General features: G+C 43.7%; 1 pseudogene; it reads right to left on the reverse strand.

Annotated features, from left to right (window-relative positions):
- Positions 1–14,334: 14,334 nt before the first annotated feature.
- Positions 14,335–14,452, reverse strand: LOC124559238 (annotated as a pseudogene).
- Positions 14,453–16,247: the final 1,795 nt, after the last annotated feature.

A 16,247-nucleotide genomic window follows, 5' to 3' on the forward strand; every position in this document is an offset into this window, starting at 1 on the left:
TTGTGTTTGCCTATGGAAACATGATTGTGCGGAGGCAAACACGTCTTCATCTGAAGCAAGTAAACGGCTATGAATGTCTTCCCCCACTGCTCCAAAAATATTGTAATCGCATGGGGAGAGATCGGGACTGCACGCAGGAAGTGTAAGGGCTTCCCAGCGAAACTTCTGTAGCGTAGTCGAAACGACCTTGACGATAAACGTTCCTCTATGAAATATCTGCGCGAGCTTGAACTACTCGGGCGATAAGCAACATTCCAAGATTTATCACGACTGGGATATGTCTGGGATCTGCTCGAGCGTGACCTTTGTTTCAGTGCCGGTACTCAGGGTACCAAGTCCCAGTTACAACAGTTTGTGGACCATCTTGCGTCACGAGAGGTCCCTACGGCTTCATGACACCTTTCCCAGTCGAATCAATGTATGCATACAGGCCATAGAGGGTGCAACGTCCTGCTGATAAGTGAGCTCATACTGCTAAGTTCTAGGTAAATCGGTTTCGATTTTGTAATTTTTTTCGGGAAGTATGTTTTCTATAACCAGTGGAGCACAACTTCAGTGTACTTGAAGAACAGTGTCACGAAACCACGAAAAACTGCTACAATGAGCATTCTTTTATCGACAACGTTTCGACAAAGCTATGATATTCATGTCACGGACATCATAGCATCAGGTGAAGGGACGTTCCTTGACGTCAAGTACATAATTATTACCAATTGCAGCATGTGATTCGTACGTGCCTCTAGTTTCTTATATATTTTAATACTTTTTTATTGTCTAATACAAATATATCAAAGAGTGGATGCACATATCAGTGATAGATTCTACAACTGATAATAATTACGTACTTGACGCCAAGGAATCTTCTTTTAATCTGCTGTAGTGGTCTTAGTGACCTGATGATGGGTAGCATGAGTGAAACTGGCTCTCGAGACAAAAAAAAAAAAAAAAAACTACTTATTATAGCAGATTCTGATCGTTTCATGATGCTGTTCTTTAATGAGTTAGTACCCTTTTGTTTTTGTCTGGTTCTTTATTACATAAGAACATGGAAGAATGTTGTCCGCTATATAGAATGACTATAAATTCCCTTACAGTTCTGTTTGCACAACTTTTGCTGTTCCAATTGGAGCTTCACTCTGACGATGAACTAAGATTGTCAGTAATTATGTATTTTTTGCTTTAATGTTTCACTTTTGTTTGTAAACTGCCTCTTTATGCATTTCTATCTTCTATTGCGATTAGCTTTGCGCTATCGTTCCACTTTTGCTATTTCATTTCATTTGGATATAAAGATGAAAGAGGTTGGAATAAACATAAAAGCGATGCAGACGGTGCCACTCTTGAAATATATAAGATAAACAACTACGACAATTATTCCCCCCTTCCTTTACGACATCTCGCGACACATTCACGGAGCCTCTCGGCGCCTTTGGGAGCGAAAAGGTGTGCTACCCATCACTCGAAGCAACCTCTCGACGCCGACGATAGATTGACATGAGATGATCGCCTGGTGATGCTGTGCAGTCTTTAATCATGAAATGTGCTGTACCAGTTGGATGTCTTAGATCACTTAGAACAAGATAACCATCGCACTGGGTTGTAGCTCTCGCACGACGTCGCCCATTATGCCATTAACTGTTTCCTCCCTTCTTCAATCGTTACCACTGTTGTGATGAAACAGGCGACATTCAACTTCCAAGCTAATTCGAACTGCCGCTGTCGACAGTCACTAGCCATGCTTGATGTCTTACAAGCTGATCGCTACGCCATTTTGCAGCAGTTCGATTTGAAAACTAAAATACTGTTAACGAGATATGTTCGCTTTATGGAAGCAGTGCGACACATTGGTTTTAGCGAGGTTGGCTGGATTTTCGCAATTTAACGTGGTAAACGGAAATGACCCTGCACATTTATGTGTGGCATAAAAATGAGCTATAAGACTCCCCAAAGAGCTAGAGAAATGTCGAAATATTTGTAGTACAAGTGCTTTGCAGTGACCAGCTACAGAAAAACGTCTCAAGCAAGTGACTGTGACTGCAACACAATACGGGCTGAATGGTATGTGTAAATAATAAGTTCTGCGTTTAATTCGAAACGACAAAGAGTATCAGTGCAGATAATTCAGTACATGTGCAGTAGCAACGATATTGTAAGCTGAGGTGATTTTGCAAGTAATAATCCGGATGATGGCCGCAGAAAGAAGAAAAATTTTGCCAAATGCCAACTTTGCCGCATACTGACTCAGATACCTAATCACCTTCCATACAGAATCTGCGCTAATCGCAGAGGAACACCAAGCTAACAGACGCCTACCGAAAAGAATTAATACGTGCTAAGTATTCAAACGTTATCTCTTTGAATTAATGATAGCCGTCATAATACATGTTCAATCAGTTCAAGTCTAATATTTCCGGAGCTACTGAAGACAACCACACAGTTTTTAGAGATTAATTGAACAAAAAGAGACAAGTACTTTGTTGTAATGCCAATGATCACAACATCTTTATCCAACGAGAAAAGCCGCTATTACTTACTAGTATTTTAAGAATAGATCTGTGGGCATTTTTAACGATATTCGAGAGAAAACACAGAGTGAGAAAAATTGTGCACGCAAACGTTTCTGTATAGATTGAGTACCTGACTGTCAGTCAAACTGTTAAGTAAAACTCCTTTACTAGTCATTTATTGGTGACGATCCATTTGGAGAACATATTTAAAGGTGCCCTACGTCTGCGAAACAGGTCATGACTACTAAATGTAATTTTTTAATTGGTGTTCTTGCTGTTGTTAATTTTTTGGAATATGACTTCTGATTTTATGCGTAACCAGAAGCATCTTCAATAAATCTAAACATGGTTGTGTAACAGTACAATATCATCAGATAACATAATAATCTACAGCTCCGCATAATAGTTGCCTTTTTTCTACTACCTTAAGTGCGGTAACTAACAGCTTGAAAAGTATAGATCGATATTAAATTAATTGCGACTAATTGTAAGAGGTTAAAAGAAAGTAATTTTTTTTAATATGACTCAGAAAATATGTTGTGAGCATTCCCCCTGTAATCAAAGTCTCGACTTAAGCTTACTGACAGCCAATCACTTCGTTTCGTTCTACCTACGGACAATGAAAGTAGCTGAGGTTAATAACTTAGACAAGTTACCACATATTTCGCTGAACTGGAATCCGTCAGGCATCGGCGGTGCACGGTGACGTTTGAACATTCAAATGTATAGGAGAGCTGTCAATCAATAATTTATTACATATCTAGATTTCGACATAGTCTCATCGATGAATTACCGGAATACTCAAATAAGTGTAACCACATCAGACACCTGACGCTAGCACTGTCACAGCAAGTAGCGTCAATTCTCACATTTTTATGCTGTGAAACGGTTATGTCTATACGACTCTTCTGGTAATTCACCGATGATGGCCATGTAATATTCGAAATCTAGATCTGCAATAACTTACTGCTTCTGCGACTGACTGCTGTCCTTGTTTACATTTAAATATGTTCCAATTAAGCACTTTAATTACATGTAAACAATGTGTAAGAACATCTGTTTAGTACGATTTGTGTTGAGAATGATAACATTGGCAATAGTTCATGCCATTTACATCATTTCACGATGTACTGAGCTTCGCGGCTCGTTCAATGCTGCTGTATGTTTACAGTGGACAGGTTCAACTCTGATAAAGAAATGTATGCAGGATGAATATTAATAAAACCGACAAACTTCAGAGACGGTTTCCTGACTGCAAATGGAGGAAAAATAGGTTCTATGAACGTGTGTCCGTAATCGCATCGTTGGCACGGTAGATGGCGCTGACAAATTCAAGTCCCCCTGACCACGCGCAATATTTTCCTTGTGTGTTGCAGGTTGTATGTTCAGCGTAGTCTACTGTAAGTAGCAGACTGGTCGGGTAATCATGTTGGGAACAAGCTGAGATGTTGTTCGTGTACGGCCAAGCAGATGGAAATGTCGAGAGACAGCACTGCTATACTAAAACAAGTACCCTCACAGACACCAACCACATCACACACCATTTCAAGACCTTTTCGGGCGTCTGTCTGAAAGGAATCGTTGCCACACAAATGTCCAAAAACAGCTTGAAATGTTGTGTGATGTAGTTGAAGTCTGTAAGGTTACTTTTACAGTATAACCATTTGGCTGTACACAAACACAATCTCGGGTTGTTCCCGATATGAATACCAGATCATTCTGCTGCATTGCTTCGTCAGTTACATTCCCTACAACACACAAGATGCACCCGGCACGTGGCCCGAGGAACTTTTATTCGTCAGTGCCATGTACAGTAACAACGATGTATTTCCGGACACGTGCTTCACAGGACTTTTTTCCTCCATTTCTAGTCAGGAATCTGTCCCTGCAGTTTGTCGGTTTTATTAATATTCGGTATGAGAAATTCAAGAATTTGACATGTGGAAGCAATATCTTTTGTGGTAACACTTGATAATGACCTTGAGGCTGAAAAAGCAATTATAACATAAACGATCTCTATAGTTAACGGCGAATGTAACGTCCTTTAAAAATTCCACACAAGTATGAAGCATTACCATAAGAAATTAAATGTTACATCGTTTTACTTCACTCTTTAGTTTTTTGTAGAGTGATAAACTTCAGATCTCTCTAATGAACCCTTCGACGCTTTTAGATGAGAACCTCTTGGCAAACCGAACGAGGTGGCGCAGTGGTTAGACACTGGATTCGCATTCGGGAGGACGACGGTTCAATCCCGCGTCCGGCCATCCTGATTTTGGTTTTCCGTGATTTCCCTAAATCGCTCCAGGCAAATGCCGGGATGGTTCCTTTCAAAGGCCACGGCCGACTTCCTTCCCCAATCCGATGAGACCGATGACCTCGCAGTCTGGTCTCCTTCCCCAAAACAACCAACCAACCAACCAACCAACCAACCAACCTCTTGGCAATTTCAGGTCATACGCTCTGTTTCCCTTGATACAACGGAGGAATGAAGCTTTGCAGTCGGCATCAACCTTCGCAGGCAACTTGACATAGCACGTGATGGCAGTTAAGAAGCATATTCCAAATACTGTATCGCACCACACATTCAGCAGGGTACTTACAGTGGTCATACCATTTAAAGGCAGGAGATGTTACTTCTATTTGCTGAACCTCGTGCCTGGCGGTCAAATGACGTAGTATTTGATTTCGGAGAGAAAGTCTTCCTTCAATTCCGACAGTGAGCTAGCGTTTCCGCTACATCCAGACACGACTTTCGCCTAACCTTGTATACGTGAGGCAGCAGCATCGCACTTTCTCTGTACTTCGAATCGCCCCCTAAACGGTCATAAACCCATAATATTTCAGCCTTCCGGAAGCAACTGCCAGTTAAAACTACAGACTTTTATTGCAGCAGATATTATCCAGCATTATTCTCATTCTGCACAGATATGCAGTGACTGACAATAGAAAGCTCTAAAACTAACAAGCAATCGTAAATTGTAGGAATAGGAGATAGTTAAGATTCATATCACTACGTAGACTTTTTACGGTAGTAACGACTACATAGACGGAAGTGCCCAAGAAACTGGTATAGGCATGCGTATTCAAATATAGAGATATGAGAATAGGCAGGATACGGCGCTGCAGTCGGCAACGCCTATTTAAGAAAACGAGCGTCGGGCGCAGTTGTCAGACTGCTTACTGCTGCTACAATGGCAGGTTATCAAGATTTAAATGAGTTTGAACCTGGTGTTATAGTATAGAGAAAGACTTAGATATGATGAAATTTACCAAATATTTTTCACATCACTGTGCATTTGAGTGTAGAATTACATGTACACGTTCAAATTAAACCAGACAACATTTAAAAGCTTTTAGCAGTGAGTAAAATACTTTACATAGTCTCACACTAATACCCACCTGCGCCGGCCGCGGTGGCCGTGTGGTTCTAGGCGCTCCAGTCCGGAGCCGCGCTGCTGCTACGGTCGCAGGTTCGAATCCTGCCTCGGGCATGGGTGTGTGTGATGTCCTTAGGTTAGTTAGGTTTAAGTAGTTCTAAGTTCTAGGGGACTAATGACCACAGCAGTTGAGTCCCATAGTGCTCAGAGCCATTTGAACCATTTGAACCCACCTGAACTTTAACTGGGCGCATCCACTAACATTTAAGTCAACCTAAGAATTTTTTGAAAAAAGATATATGCAACTGTGATAAGAAATTTGAAGGTGAAACGTTTACAAAATACTTTGAGCAATCTCCTGATTTTGCAAACGGTTGGCGCCGGCGATAGAACCTGTGACAGTCCACAACATAACGGCCACGTTCGCCAAATTACTGGTTCTAGAACGTACACAAGACTATTATTACAAACACATTAAAATTAACACACGAATTATAGCCTGGCAACAAATAATACGTGAATCTCAAATTCTGGGAATTATATTTAGAGATTAACTGGTTCCCATCCTTCAATACCATTCTGTTTTACAGTATAAGAAAGGAAAAGTAAAAATTCCTGGTACTAAATGACATAACAGAAATCTACAATAAGTTCAGGAAATTTACTGTCGCAAAACCCGCACTACCGGGCTTAATAAAATAATCCCATTAATAGCTCAATGAGGCCAGGCTGGGCCAATTCCATAAGGAGCGGCCGCAAAGTAAGGCAGATGGAGCATTAAAACTCACACCAAAACTTCTCACTGTTCACAACAGCAAAATTTGCTAAATATAAGGTCATATGTCCTTATTCACTTCTGTCACCAAGGGATCAACGCAGTAAACAGCAAGCATGTAATCAGAAGGAAGCTTTACCACCGGAGGAAGAGCTTTGTCAAACAACTCAAGTAATTCAAATAGCGAGCAACACACTCGGCCGGTATACTGTGCCGTAATCACAGTTAGAAGAGCGCTGCTCCACTGCTAAATGCAAGCAACCACTTCAAAAGCTTCTCACCAGATGTTAGTGGAGAGACGTAAAGGTGCAACTTGCGGTCTCATGGCGGCACATAGAGTAGAACTCTAGGGAAAGACGGCAGTTTCCACCAGCAGTCGCTAGATGGCGCCGGAAAAGGACCCCCCCCTCCCCCCCGCCCACCAGCTACGGCAGAGCACGGCCCGCACGCCCGTCGTCAAAAGCACAGCCGCGAACCCAGGACTTCAGGTGCCCCGCACACTCCATGAGCATTCCCACTAGGCCACACCCGCCTTCTCGGCGGACAATCTGCGAGAGCTAGAGCTCGCCGGAGATCTCTTAGAAGGCGCTCGTGGACGTCCACGATAGCCTGGGGCACCGCGCGTGGTAGCCGTGCGGTCTGCGACGTCTTGTCGCGGTTCACGCGGTTCCCCCCAGTCGAAAATGGTTCAAATGGCTCTGAGCACTATGGGACTTAACATCTGAGGTCATCAGACCCCTAGAACTTAGAACCACTCAAACCTAACTAACCTAAGGACATCATACACACATCCATGGCCGAGGCAGGATTCGAACCTGCGACCGTAGCGGTCGCGCGGTTCCAGACTGAAACGCCTAGAACCGCTCGGCCACACAGGCCAGCCCCCCCCCCCCCCCCCCCCCGTCGAAGGTTCGAGTCCTCTCTCAGACATGGGTGTGTGCGTTGTCCTTAGAGTAAGTTAGTTTAAGTTAGATTAAGTAGTGCGTAAGCCTAGGGATTGATGACCACAGCAGTTTGGTCCCATAGTCTTTACCAAAAATTTACAATTTCCAAAGCCTGCTGCGGTAGATCGATTCGCGGCATATTTCATGCTAGTTATTAATCTCATTTTTACCGCTCATCATTACTTTGGTCTGTCGTAGGTTTAACCTATGCTGAAGTGACAAAGATCGTGGGATAGCGATGTGCATATATACAGATGGTGGTAGTATCGCATACACAAGTATAAAAGGGCAGTTCATTTGCGCAGCTGTCATTTGTACTCAGATGTTTCATGTTGAAAGTTTTCCAACGGGACTTAACAGACTTTGAATGCGGAATGGTAGTTGCTTCTAGATGCATGGAACATTCTGTGGAGGAAATCAGTAGGGAATTCAATACTCCGAGGTCCACAGTGTCAAGGGCATGCCGAGCCTACCACATTTACGCAGTACCTCTCATCACGGACAACACATTTGCGACTGCCTTCACTTAACGACCAGGAGCAGCAGCTTTTGCTTAGAGCTGTCAGTGCTAACAGACAAGCAACACTTCGCCTAATAATCGCAAAAATCAATATGGGACGTACGAAGAGCATATCTCAGGGATAGTGTAGTGAAATTTGGCTTTGGAGGGCTGTGTAAGCAGACGACTGACTGACTAACAGCACGACATCGCCTGCAGCGCCGCTTCTGGGCTCGTGACCCTCGATGACTGGGAAATCGTGACCTGGTCAGATGAGCCTCGATTTCACTTGGTAATAACTGATGATAGGGTTCTACTGTGGTGCAGACGCCACGGAGCCGTGGACATTAATTGTCAGTTGTCAACAAGGCACTGTGCGAGATGGTGATAGCTCCATAATCGTGTGGGCTGTGTATACGTGGGTTAGGCTGGGTCCTCTGGTTCAATTGAACCGATCATTGACGGGAAATGGTAGTTTTCGGCTACTTGGAGACCATTTGCCTCCAGCCATGGACTTCATGTTTCCAAACAACGATTGAATTCCCGCACAAAATCCTGTCCTGGCAACACTTTCGCAATTATGGACGGCTATAGAAGCAGCATTTCTCAATATTTTACAGGGGTCTTCCAACGACTTGGTGAGTCCATGCTGAACCACCCCGGGTAAAAGACGGTCCGACACAATATTGGGAGTTACCTCATGACTTTTGTCACCTCAGTGTACGTGACTACTATGCAATTCACACTTAAGAATTCGGCAGAGGGATCATACAAACAATTTATCCTTAACTATAATCGCTGGGTATAAATTTTGTAGTTAAATTATTAATTTTTTTTCAAAGAGTGGAACATTTTACAAAAACATGGTTCGAATGGCTCTGAGCACTATGGGACTTAACATCTGATGTCATCAGTCCCTTAGAACTTAGAACTACTTAAACCTAACTAACTTAAGGACATCACACACATCCATGCCCGAGGCAGGATTCGAACCTGCGACCGCAGCAGTCGCACGGTTCCGGACTGAAGCGCCTAGAACCGCTCGGCCACAGCGGCCGGCCGAACATTTTACATCGTTTTACATTATGGAATACTTTTTCTAGGTTGGAAAATCCTATGAAATTGCCTTCATATTTCTAAAAATCGCTTCCAACATAATGCATGCCTCTGGCGCCGTTACCTTTCCTAAAGCCAAACTGATTGTCACCTAGCAGATTCTCAGTTCTTTCCCATTCTTCCGTATTTTGCTCTTGTTAACAATTTGAATTCATGATCTGTCCAGCCAGTTGTGGGATTATCTGATTTATCTGCTTTTGCCCTCTACTGGATTGTGTGGATGATATTCTACCGAAAGCCCCATAAATTCTACACACTAAATTAAACAACCGTTCGTTTGCCTCTTCCCCCAACGATTTTACAAATCCCAGTGCAGTGTTATCTTTCCCTTCTGCCTTCTTTGGTAATAAACTTCCAAAACTAACTTGAACTCTGACTCTAACAACGAATACTCTAGGTCCTCCAAATCTTTTATCATAATATCAAAAAGTTCCTTCCCATAACAGAGGAGTACAGTGCAGCTACTCTTGTCACCCGTCCGCCCTCTCGTCTGCGTTTCACAGTGGAATTCCTTTTGCAAGTTTGATGTTGAAGACTTTTTTTTAAATACTCGCAAAGATATTTTGACTTTTCTGAATTTTGATTCTGTCCTTCCTATACTCACTTCTTTTTCGATTTCTTTCATCAGACTTTTCTTGCATTTCTTATTGATTTTATTTTTAGGTTCTGTATAGCCGTAAATCCTTTTTTTTAATGAACGGTTTTGTACGTCCTTCTTCCATCGATAAACTGACATCTACTGTTACTCACAATCTCTTCGCAGTCTGTCAGTCTCACTTCTGTCATTGCACTTTTCAAAAATGTCCATTACTCCTCAGACTGACTAATTACTGCTCAATCCAGTGTTGTTGTATCTGCGTTCTCAGGTAAGTACGCTCCTGTAAATTGAAATAAGAACACCGTGAATTCATTGTCCCAGGAAGGGGAAACTTTATTGACACATTCCTGGGGTCAGATACATCACATGATCACACTGACAGAACCACAGGCACATAGACACAGGCAACAGAGCATGCACAATGTCGGCACTAGTACAGTGTATATCCACCTTTCGCAGCAATGCAGGCTGCTATTCTCCCATGGAGACGATCGTAGAGATGCTGGATGTAGTCCTGTGGAACGGCTTGCCATGCCATTTCCACCTGGCGCCTCAGTTGGACCAGCGTTCGTGCTGGACGTGCAGACCGCGTGAGACGACGCTTCATCCAGTCCCAAACATGCTCAATGGGGGACAGATCCGGAGATCTTGCTGGCCAGGGTAGTTGACTTACACCTTCTAGAGCACGTTGGGTGGCACGGGATACATGCGGACGTGCATTGTCCTGTTGGAACAGCAAGTTCCCTTGCCGGTCTAGGAATGGTAGAACGATGGGTTCGATGACGGTTTGGATGTACCGTGCACTATTCAGTGTCCCCTCGACGATCACCAGTGGTGTACGGCCAGTGTAGGAGATCGCTCCCCACACCATGATGCCGGGTGTTGGCCCTGTGTGCCTCGGTCGTATGCAGTCCTGATTGTGGCGCTCACCTGCACGGCGCCAAACACGCATACGACCATCATTGGCACCAAGGCAGAAGCGACTCTCATCGCTGAAGACGACACGTCTCCATTCGTCCCTCCATTCACGCCTGTCGCGACACCACTGGAGGCGGGCTGCACGATGTTGGGGCGTGAGCGGAAGACGGCCTAACGGTGTGCGGGACCGTAGCCCAGCTTCATGGAGACGGTTGCGAATGGTCCTCGCCGATACCGCAGGAGCAACAGTGTCCCTAATTTGCTGGGAAGTGGCGGTGCGGTCCCCTACGGCACTGCGTAGGATCCTACGGTCTTGGCGTGCATCCGTGCGTCGCTGCGGTCCGGTCCCAGGTCGACGGGCACGTGCACCTTCCGCCGACCACTGGCGACAACATCGATGTACTGTGGAGACCTCACGCCCCACGTGTTGAGCAATTCGGCGGTACGTCCACCCGGCCTCCCGCATGCCCACTATACGCCCTCGCTCAAAGTCCGTCAACTGCACATACGGTTCACGTCCACGCTGTCGCGGCATGCTAGCAGTGTTAAAGACTGCGATGGAGCTCCGTATGCCACGGCAAACTGGCTGACACTGACGGCGGCGGTGCACAAATCCTGCGCAGCTAGCGCCATTCGACGGCCAACACCGCGGTTCCTGGTGTGTCCGCTGTGCCGTGCGTGTGATCATTGCTTGTACAGCCCTCTCGCAGTGTCCGGAGCAAGTATGGTGGGTCTGACACACCGGTGTCAATGTGTTCTTTTTTCCATTTCCAGGAGTGTATAAACAGATCTCATTGTTTTGCAGTACACACTGCAGCCTTCTTTGCACGTTGATCCTTTGTGACGATTACCTTAACCTGCAGCATATTGTTCATGAGTACTATTGATCTGAAACTATATTCGCTTCAGGGCTAAGCTCGAAACCCATTATCTAATTTTATAATCTCTGCCGCGCCATAATGTAATGCGATTGGTATTTTCCTGTGTCTCCACGTCTCTACAAATTATAACTTCTCCTCTTACTATTCTTCAAGAGTGCATTTCTGCTGTAACTTGAAATTTACCCCAGAGCTCAAGGTGTCTTTCACCTTTCATTATTTCTATCGCCAAACAATATTTTCTCATATCTCTCCCTTCCAATCCTTACCCTTCTATGATCTTCCATTCCCCATGATTTTTAGATTCTCAGCCGCAATTTACATTTTAAATTTCTGGTTAGAATCCTGCATGTGCTCTCCCCTTTTGGTACACTTCTGCTTGTGCTGAACCATAGTTCTTGTTGGTCTGGACTCCAATGACATTGTCTCTGAACTCTTTACGTACTATCTCTCCCCTATTTTCCCGCTCAATTTATTGTTTTGTGATGTTGCCCTACATTCGTCTGACCTGCTGTCTTTATCTTCTTCCCATTTCACGTCATTCACCCTCATTACAATTAGTTTCACATCTTTTACTTCTCTTTTCCATACGCATTTCAGGCTTCTGACTTCGAATGTTACATTTTCTTTAGTTTTTCAATCTTTTGTCACGGTCATCACCTCCATTGTAGTCCCCTCCCGGAAATCCGAACGGTTGCCTAATCTGAGACATTTCTCCAGTGAGGTATGATGACACTTTTCCAAATTACATACCACGTTTCTTGTAGATATTGTCATGTGTCTCTAACGCACTATTTTTCATTTCCTTCTGTATCTCCCTGCCAGTCATAATTGTCGACTGTTCTGGCTAACGGGGAGTCTCCATTGTAGAGGCAAAGAGGGTAGCATAAACATTTGTCATGTAGTGCATTTTCTTTTGACAAGACCATCGACAGAATGATAGGCGTACTTCTCTGACCGACGTAGCTAAAGATTTTAATTCAAAATCGAAGCAGTGTCTGGTATAGAATGCGGAACGCTAGAATTTTTGGTTTTTGTATCGAAGACTGTGGCGCTACAAATCACAGGATTACACAAAATTAACCTCGCAACCGGAAGGTGTGATGATGTATACTGCCATTACGTCACTACATGTCAACATATGAGGTACCGTTAACGCTTCGAGCGAAGGCGGGAAGAAATCTCCGAAACAAGCTGAACATTTCTGATACATTTTACGCGATATTGTTCGGAAATTGCAATTACGGCTACAGAGTCTTCAAAGATCGTAATCACCATTATAACGTCATACTTGAGACAAAAATTTTGTTTGAGCAACGCATAGCTAACGAACTAGTTGGAAGTGCTATTTAGAATGTCTCATTAGTTCTCAGCACGTGATAAATTTATATACGATTCAGCAATACTGTATTTACCTATGGTATACTAGATGTTACTTCTCCTCCCTTTTCAAGGAAGCATGTCAGCATTCATACTCAAAATGTTGCTGACAGAAAGCATTGAAAGAAACTAAAACTGGATAGTCGGTTGGAGTTCTGAGTTTATTTCTCTAGAGTTCGAGTACAGACATGTCACGGAAGACGTGTTGTATAAATACGTATTTAATCACGACTTGATTGTACTTTAAAAAATGCATTTTACGCAGCACGGAAACAGAATGTCTTATGGGAAGACTTCAGAGAGCACGCTCTGTTTTGTAGAGATGATAATTTCTTTATCTTAGTTAACTAGCAGGGAGAAGCTTTTCCTTGCAATATGCTAATATATCGGTATCCATGCACAGGATATTTGTATTGTAAATTCGGCTTAAAGATCCCTACGAATTTCAAAGGAACTATAAATAACATGTGTGGACAGGAAGGGGGTTCTTTGCTTCAGAACCAAAAATACAATACCAAGTTTTCCGCTCTCGTGCGTTTACTACGTCAAAGATTCGTAGTATTCTACTGTAACTCAGTTAATTATTATATCTGTAACCAACAAACAAAAGCGGCTGTAGTCATCAATGATAATCTCTGTTGTGGTAGTTAAACAGTATGCATATCATCAGGAGGATAAAAAAAACCGTGACATTGTAGCGTGACAACGATTTACTTTACGTTTCTTATTTATCTAAGCATTTGGGACTGTTACCACACCAGTTGCTACATCACATAAGTTTTAATTAACAGAGACACAGTCAGTTATTGGGTTGTTGCGTAAGTTCGTAGCGTTTTTCTCGTAAGTATAACAAACAGAACATATACACATAACAGAGACTCTAATCGTCAATAATATATTCTCCTTCACTATTTACGACAGTCTGTCAGTGCTGACTTCTTGATTCTGCTACTGTAAAAATCACGTGGTTTTGAGACGAAGAACTCGTCGAGTCTTGTTCGGAGAGCATTTTCATCTGGAAAGGAATTTCCTTGAAAGTTGTTCGTTAGACAGTGGAAACGTTGAAAATCTGAAGGTACAAGATCAGGCGAATAAGGTGGTTGCGAAATGACTTCCCAGTCCAACTCTCGTCTCCTCGAGAAGAGGCCATGAAAGCCCAACAGTACTGACCGGCCGCAGTGTCATCCTCCGCTCATAGGCGTCACTGGATGAGGATACGGAGGGGCATGTGGTCAGCACACCGCTCTCCCGGCCGTATGTCAGTTTCCGAGACCAGAGCCGCTACTTTTCAATCAAGTAGCTCCTCAGTTTGCCTCACAAGGGCTGAGTGCACCCCGCTTGCCGACAGCGCTCGGCAGACCGGATGGTCACCCATCCAAGTGCTAGCCCAGCCCAACAGCGCTTAACTTCGGTGATCTGACGGGAATCGGTGTTACCACTGCGGCAAGGCCGTTGGCCAGTCCAACTCTGGTATAGCGTTTCTTGTCAGTCCAGAAGAATGTGGGACAGCATTATCGTGGAGTTGCATCACTTCACGCAGTCTTCCTGATCGCTGTTATTGAATTGCGCCTGCACGATGTCTCATTTGTTCCCAATAAATGTCAGCAGTGATGGTTACACCTTGGAGAGCACTTCGTAGTACACCACATGGTCGCTGTTCCACCTATCTTTTGCGCATGTGTGCAAGTTTTTGTACGGGGAGTTACTGCTTCCTTTTGGCTCAGGCATTTTTTTTTTATCTTTGTGTTAGCATAAAGACTCTTTTTCTTGCGACCTGTGACGATAAAAAATAGGAATGGTCGGTGTTGTTTACGTGTCAATTTATGACGAGCAAGCAGAGATGTACATATGGACACCCATTTATTTTTGGAGTTTTGGCTTAGAGCTTGTGATATCCGTTTTTCGTACGTTCCCCACTGAATGCAAATGTAGCTCGATGGTGGAATGATCCCAGTTCACCAAATTTGCCAGTTCTAGAGTAGACTGACGTGGACCATTTTGGATTAATGCGTTTAAATGATCTTCATGATACCTCGAAGGTGCACCTGAACGTGGAAAGTCACTAATGTTAAAACGATCCTCCTTAAATCTAGAAAAGCCGCGCTCTGTCCAGTGGACTTACCCCCTTAGACGGTGGATATGTTTCTGGCTGCCTCCACTGTTGTCATCCCTCTATCTAACTCAAACAGAAGATTATGTCGGTAGTGTTCCGATTTCTCTACTTGGCACTCCATTTTCTAGCGTCCACAGCTCCAATCATTATCTCCACATGACAATATGTAAACTCAAACACCAAAGGTGAAGTACAAATAAAAAATGACAATCGATAATTGAATCCATAGCAACCGGAATACCAACATGTAAAACATAAACGATACGAACTTACACACCAACCTAGTACTTTCGCTCACTTAACAAGCAGACATACGAGAACGGAAGAAATTCATTCACAAGTGTTTCATTCGTTCCAAAAATTTTTGTCTCCGGACATCCTGTTAAAACTATTAGTAGCTCTAATGGCCATTAAGAGTGCAATATCATGGGGACGATATACAACAAACGTCAAATTGTCATCAAGTGTCGTACATGCTTGGATATGCAAATGACTAGCACTTCCGTACGACTACACATGGAGTAACGCCGTAAGAATACTGCATATACGAACAGATTACGAAACTAGCTTTTTCTCCTGATATCCCTGTTGAATGTTGAACAATGTTTGTGAGAAGACTGTTTTACGTCTCGTGTAAGAAGGACGACACGCCAATATTCGAGAGCGACAGATGCGTAACCTATCCAGATTGTGGTTTTTTCATTCTGTTTTATTGCTGCTCGGGTTGTCGAAATCACAAGACTGTTATATGAATAGGGAATCGATGCTTCCAAAAGGAACAAACCTAATGCCTTACAGCACTTAAAAGGCCTCATGCGACTAGCACCCGAGAGTAGAGACACATTGTTCGCTCGACCTTGCAGGACCGTACAGCCGCGTTGCGTGCCTTGAGTCAGTGAATGGGCCTGTTTGCCCGCAACTGACGTGATTGTATGGAGTGTCACTGGATATACGACACAATTATCTCTGGTTAGCATAACCCTTAATTTGCTGCGTATGCGTTATAATTACGGCATGTTTAGGCCGGTAGCTGTTCCCCAAAGTTTCCGTGGCGCTTTCTTTCAACAAGATAACACAAGACCACCTGTTGTCCATATTATCCTGCCCACTATCGATATAAAGAGTGTTCGACAGTTGCC

The sequence above is a fragment of the Schistocerca americana genome, chromosome 1, assembly GCF_021461395.2.
Source record: "Schistocerca americana isolate TAMUIC-IGC-003095 chromosome 1, iqSchAmer2.1, whole genome shotgun sequence".
Classification (NCBI taxonomy): domain Eukaryota; kingdom Metazoa; phylum Arthropoda; class Insecta; order Orthoptera; family Acrididae; genus Schistocerca; species Schistocerca americana.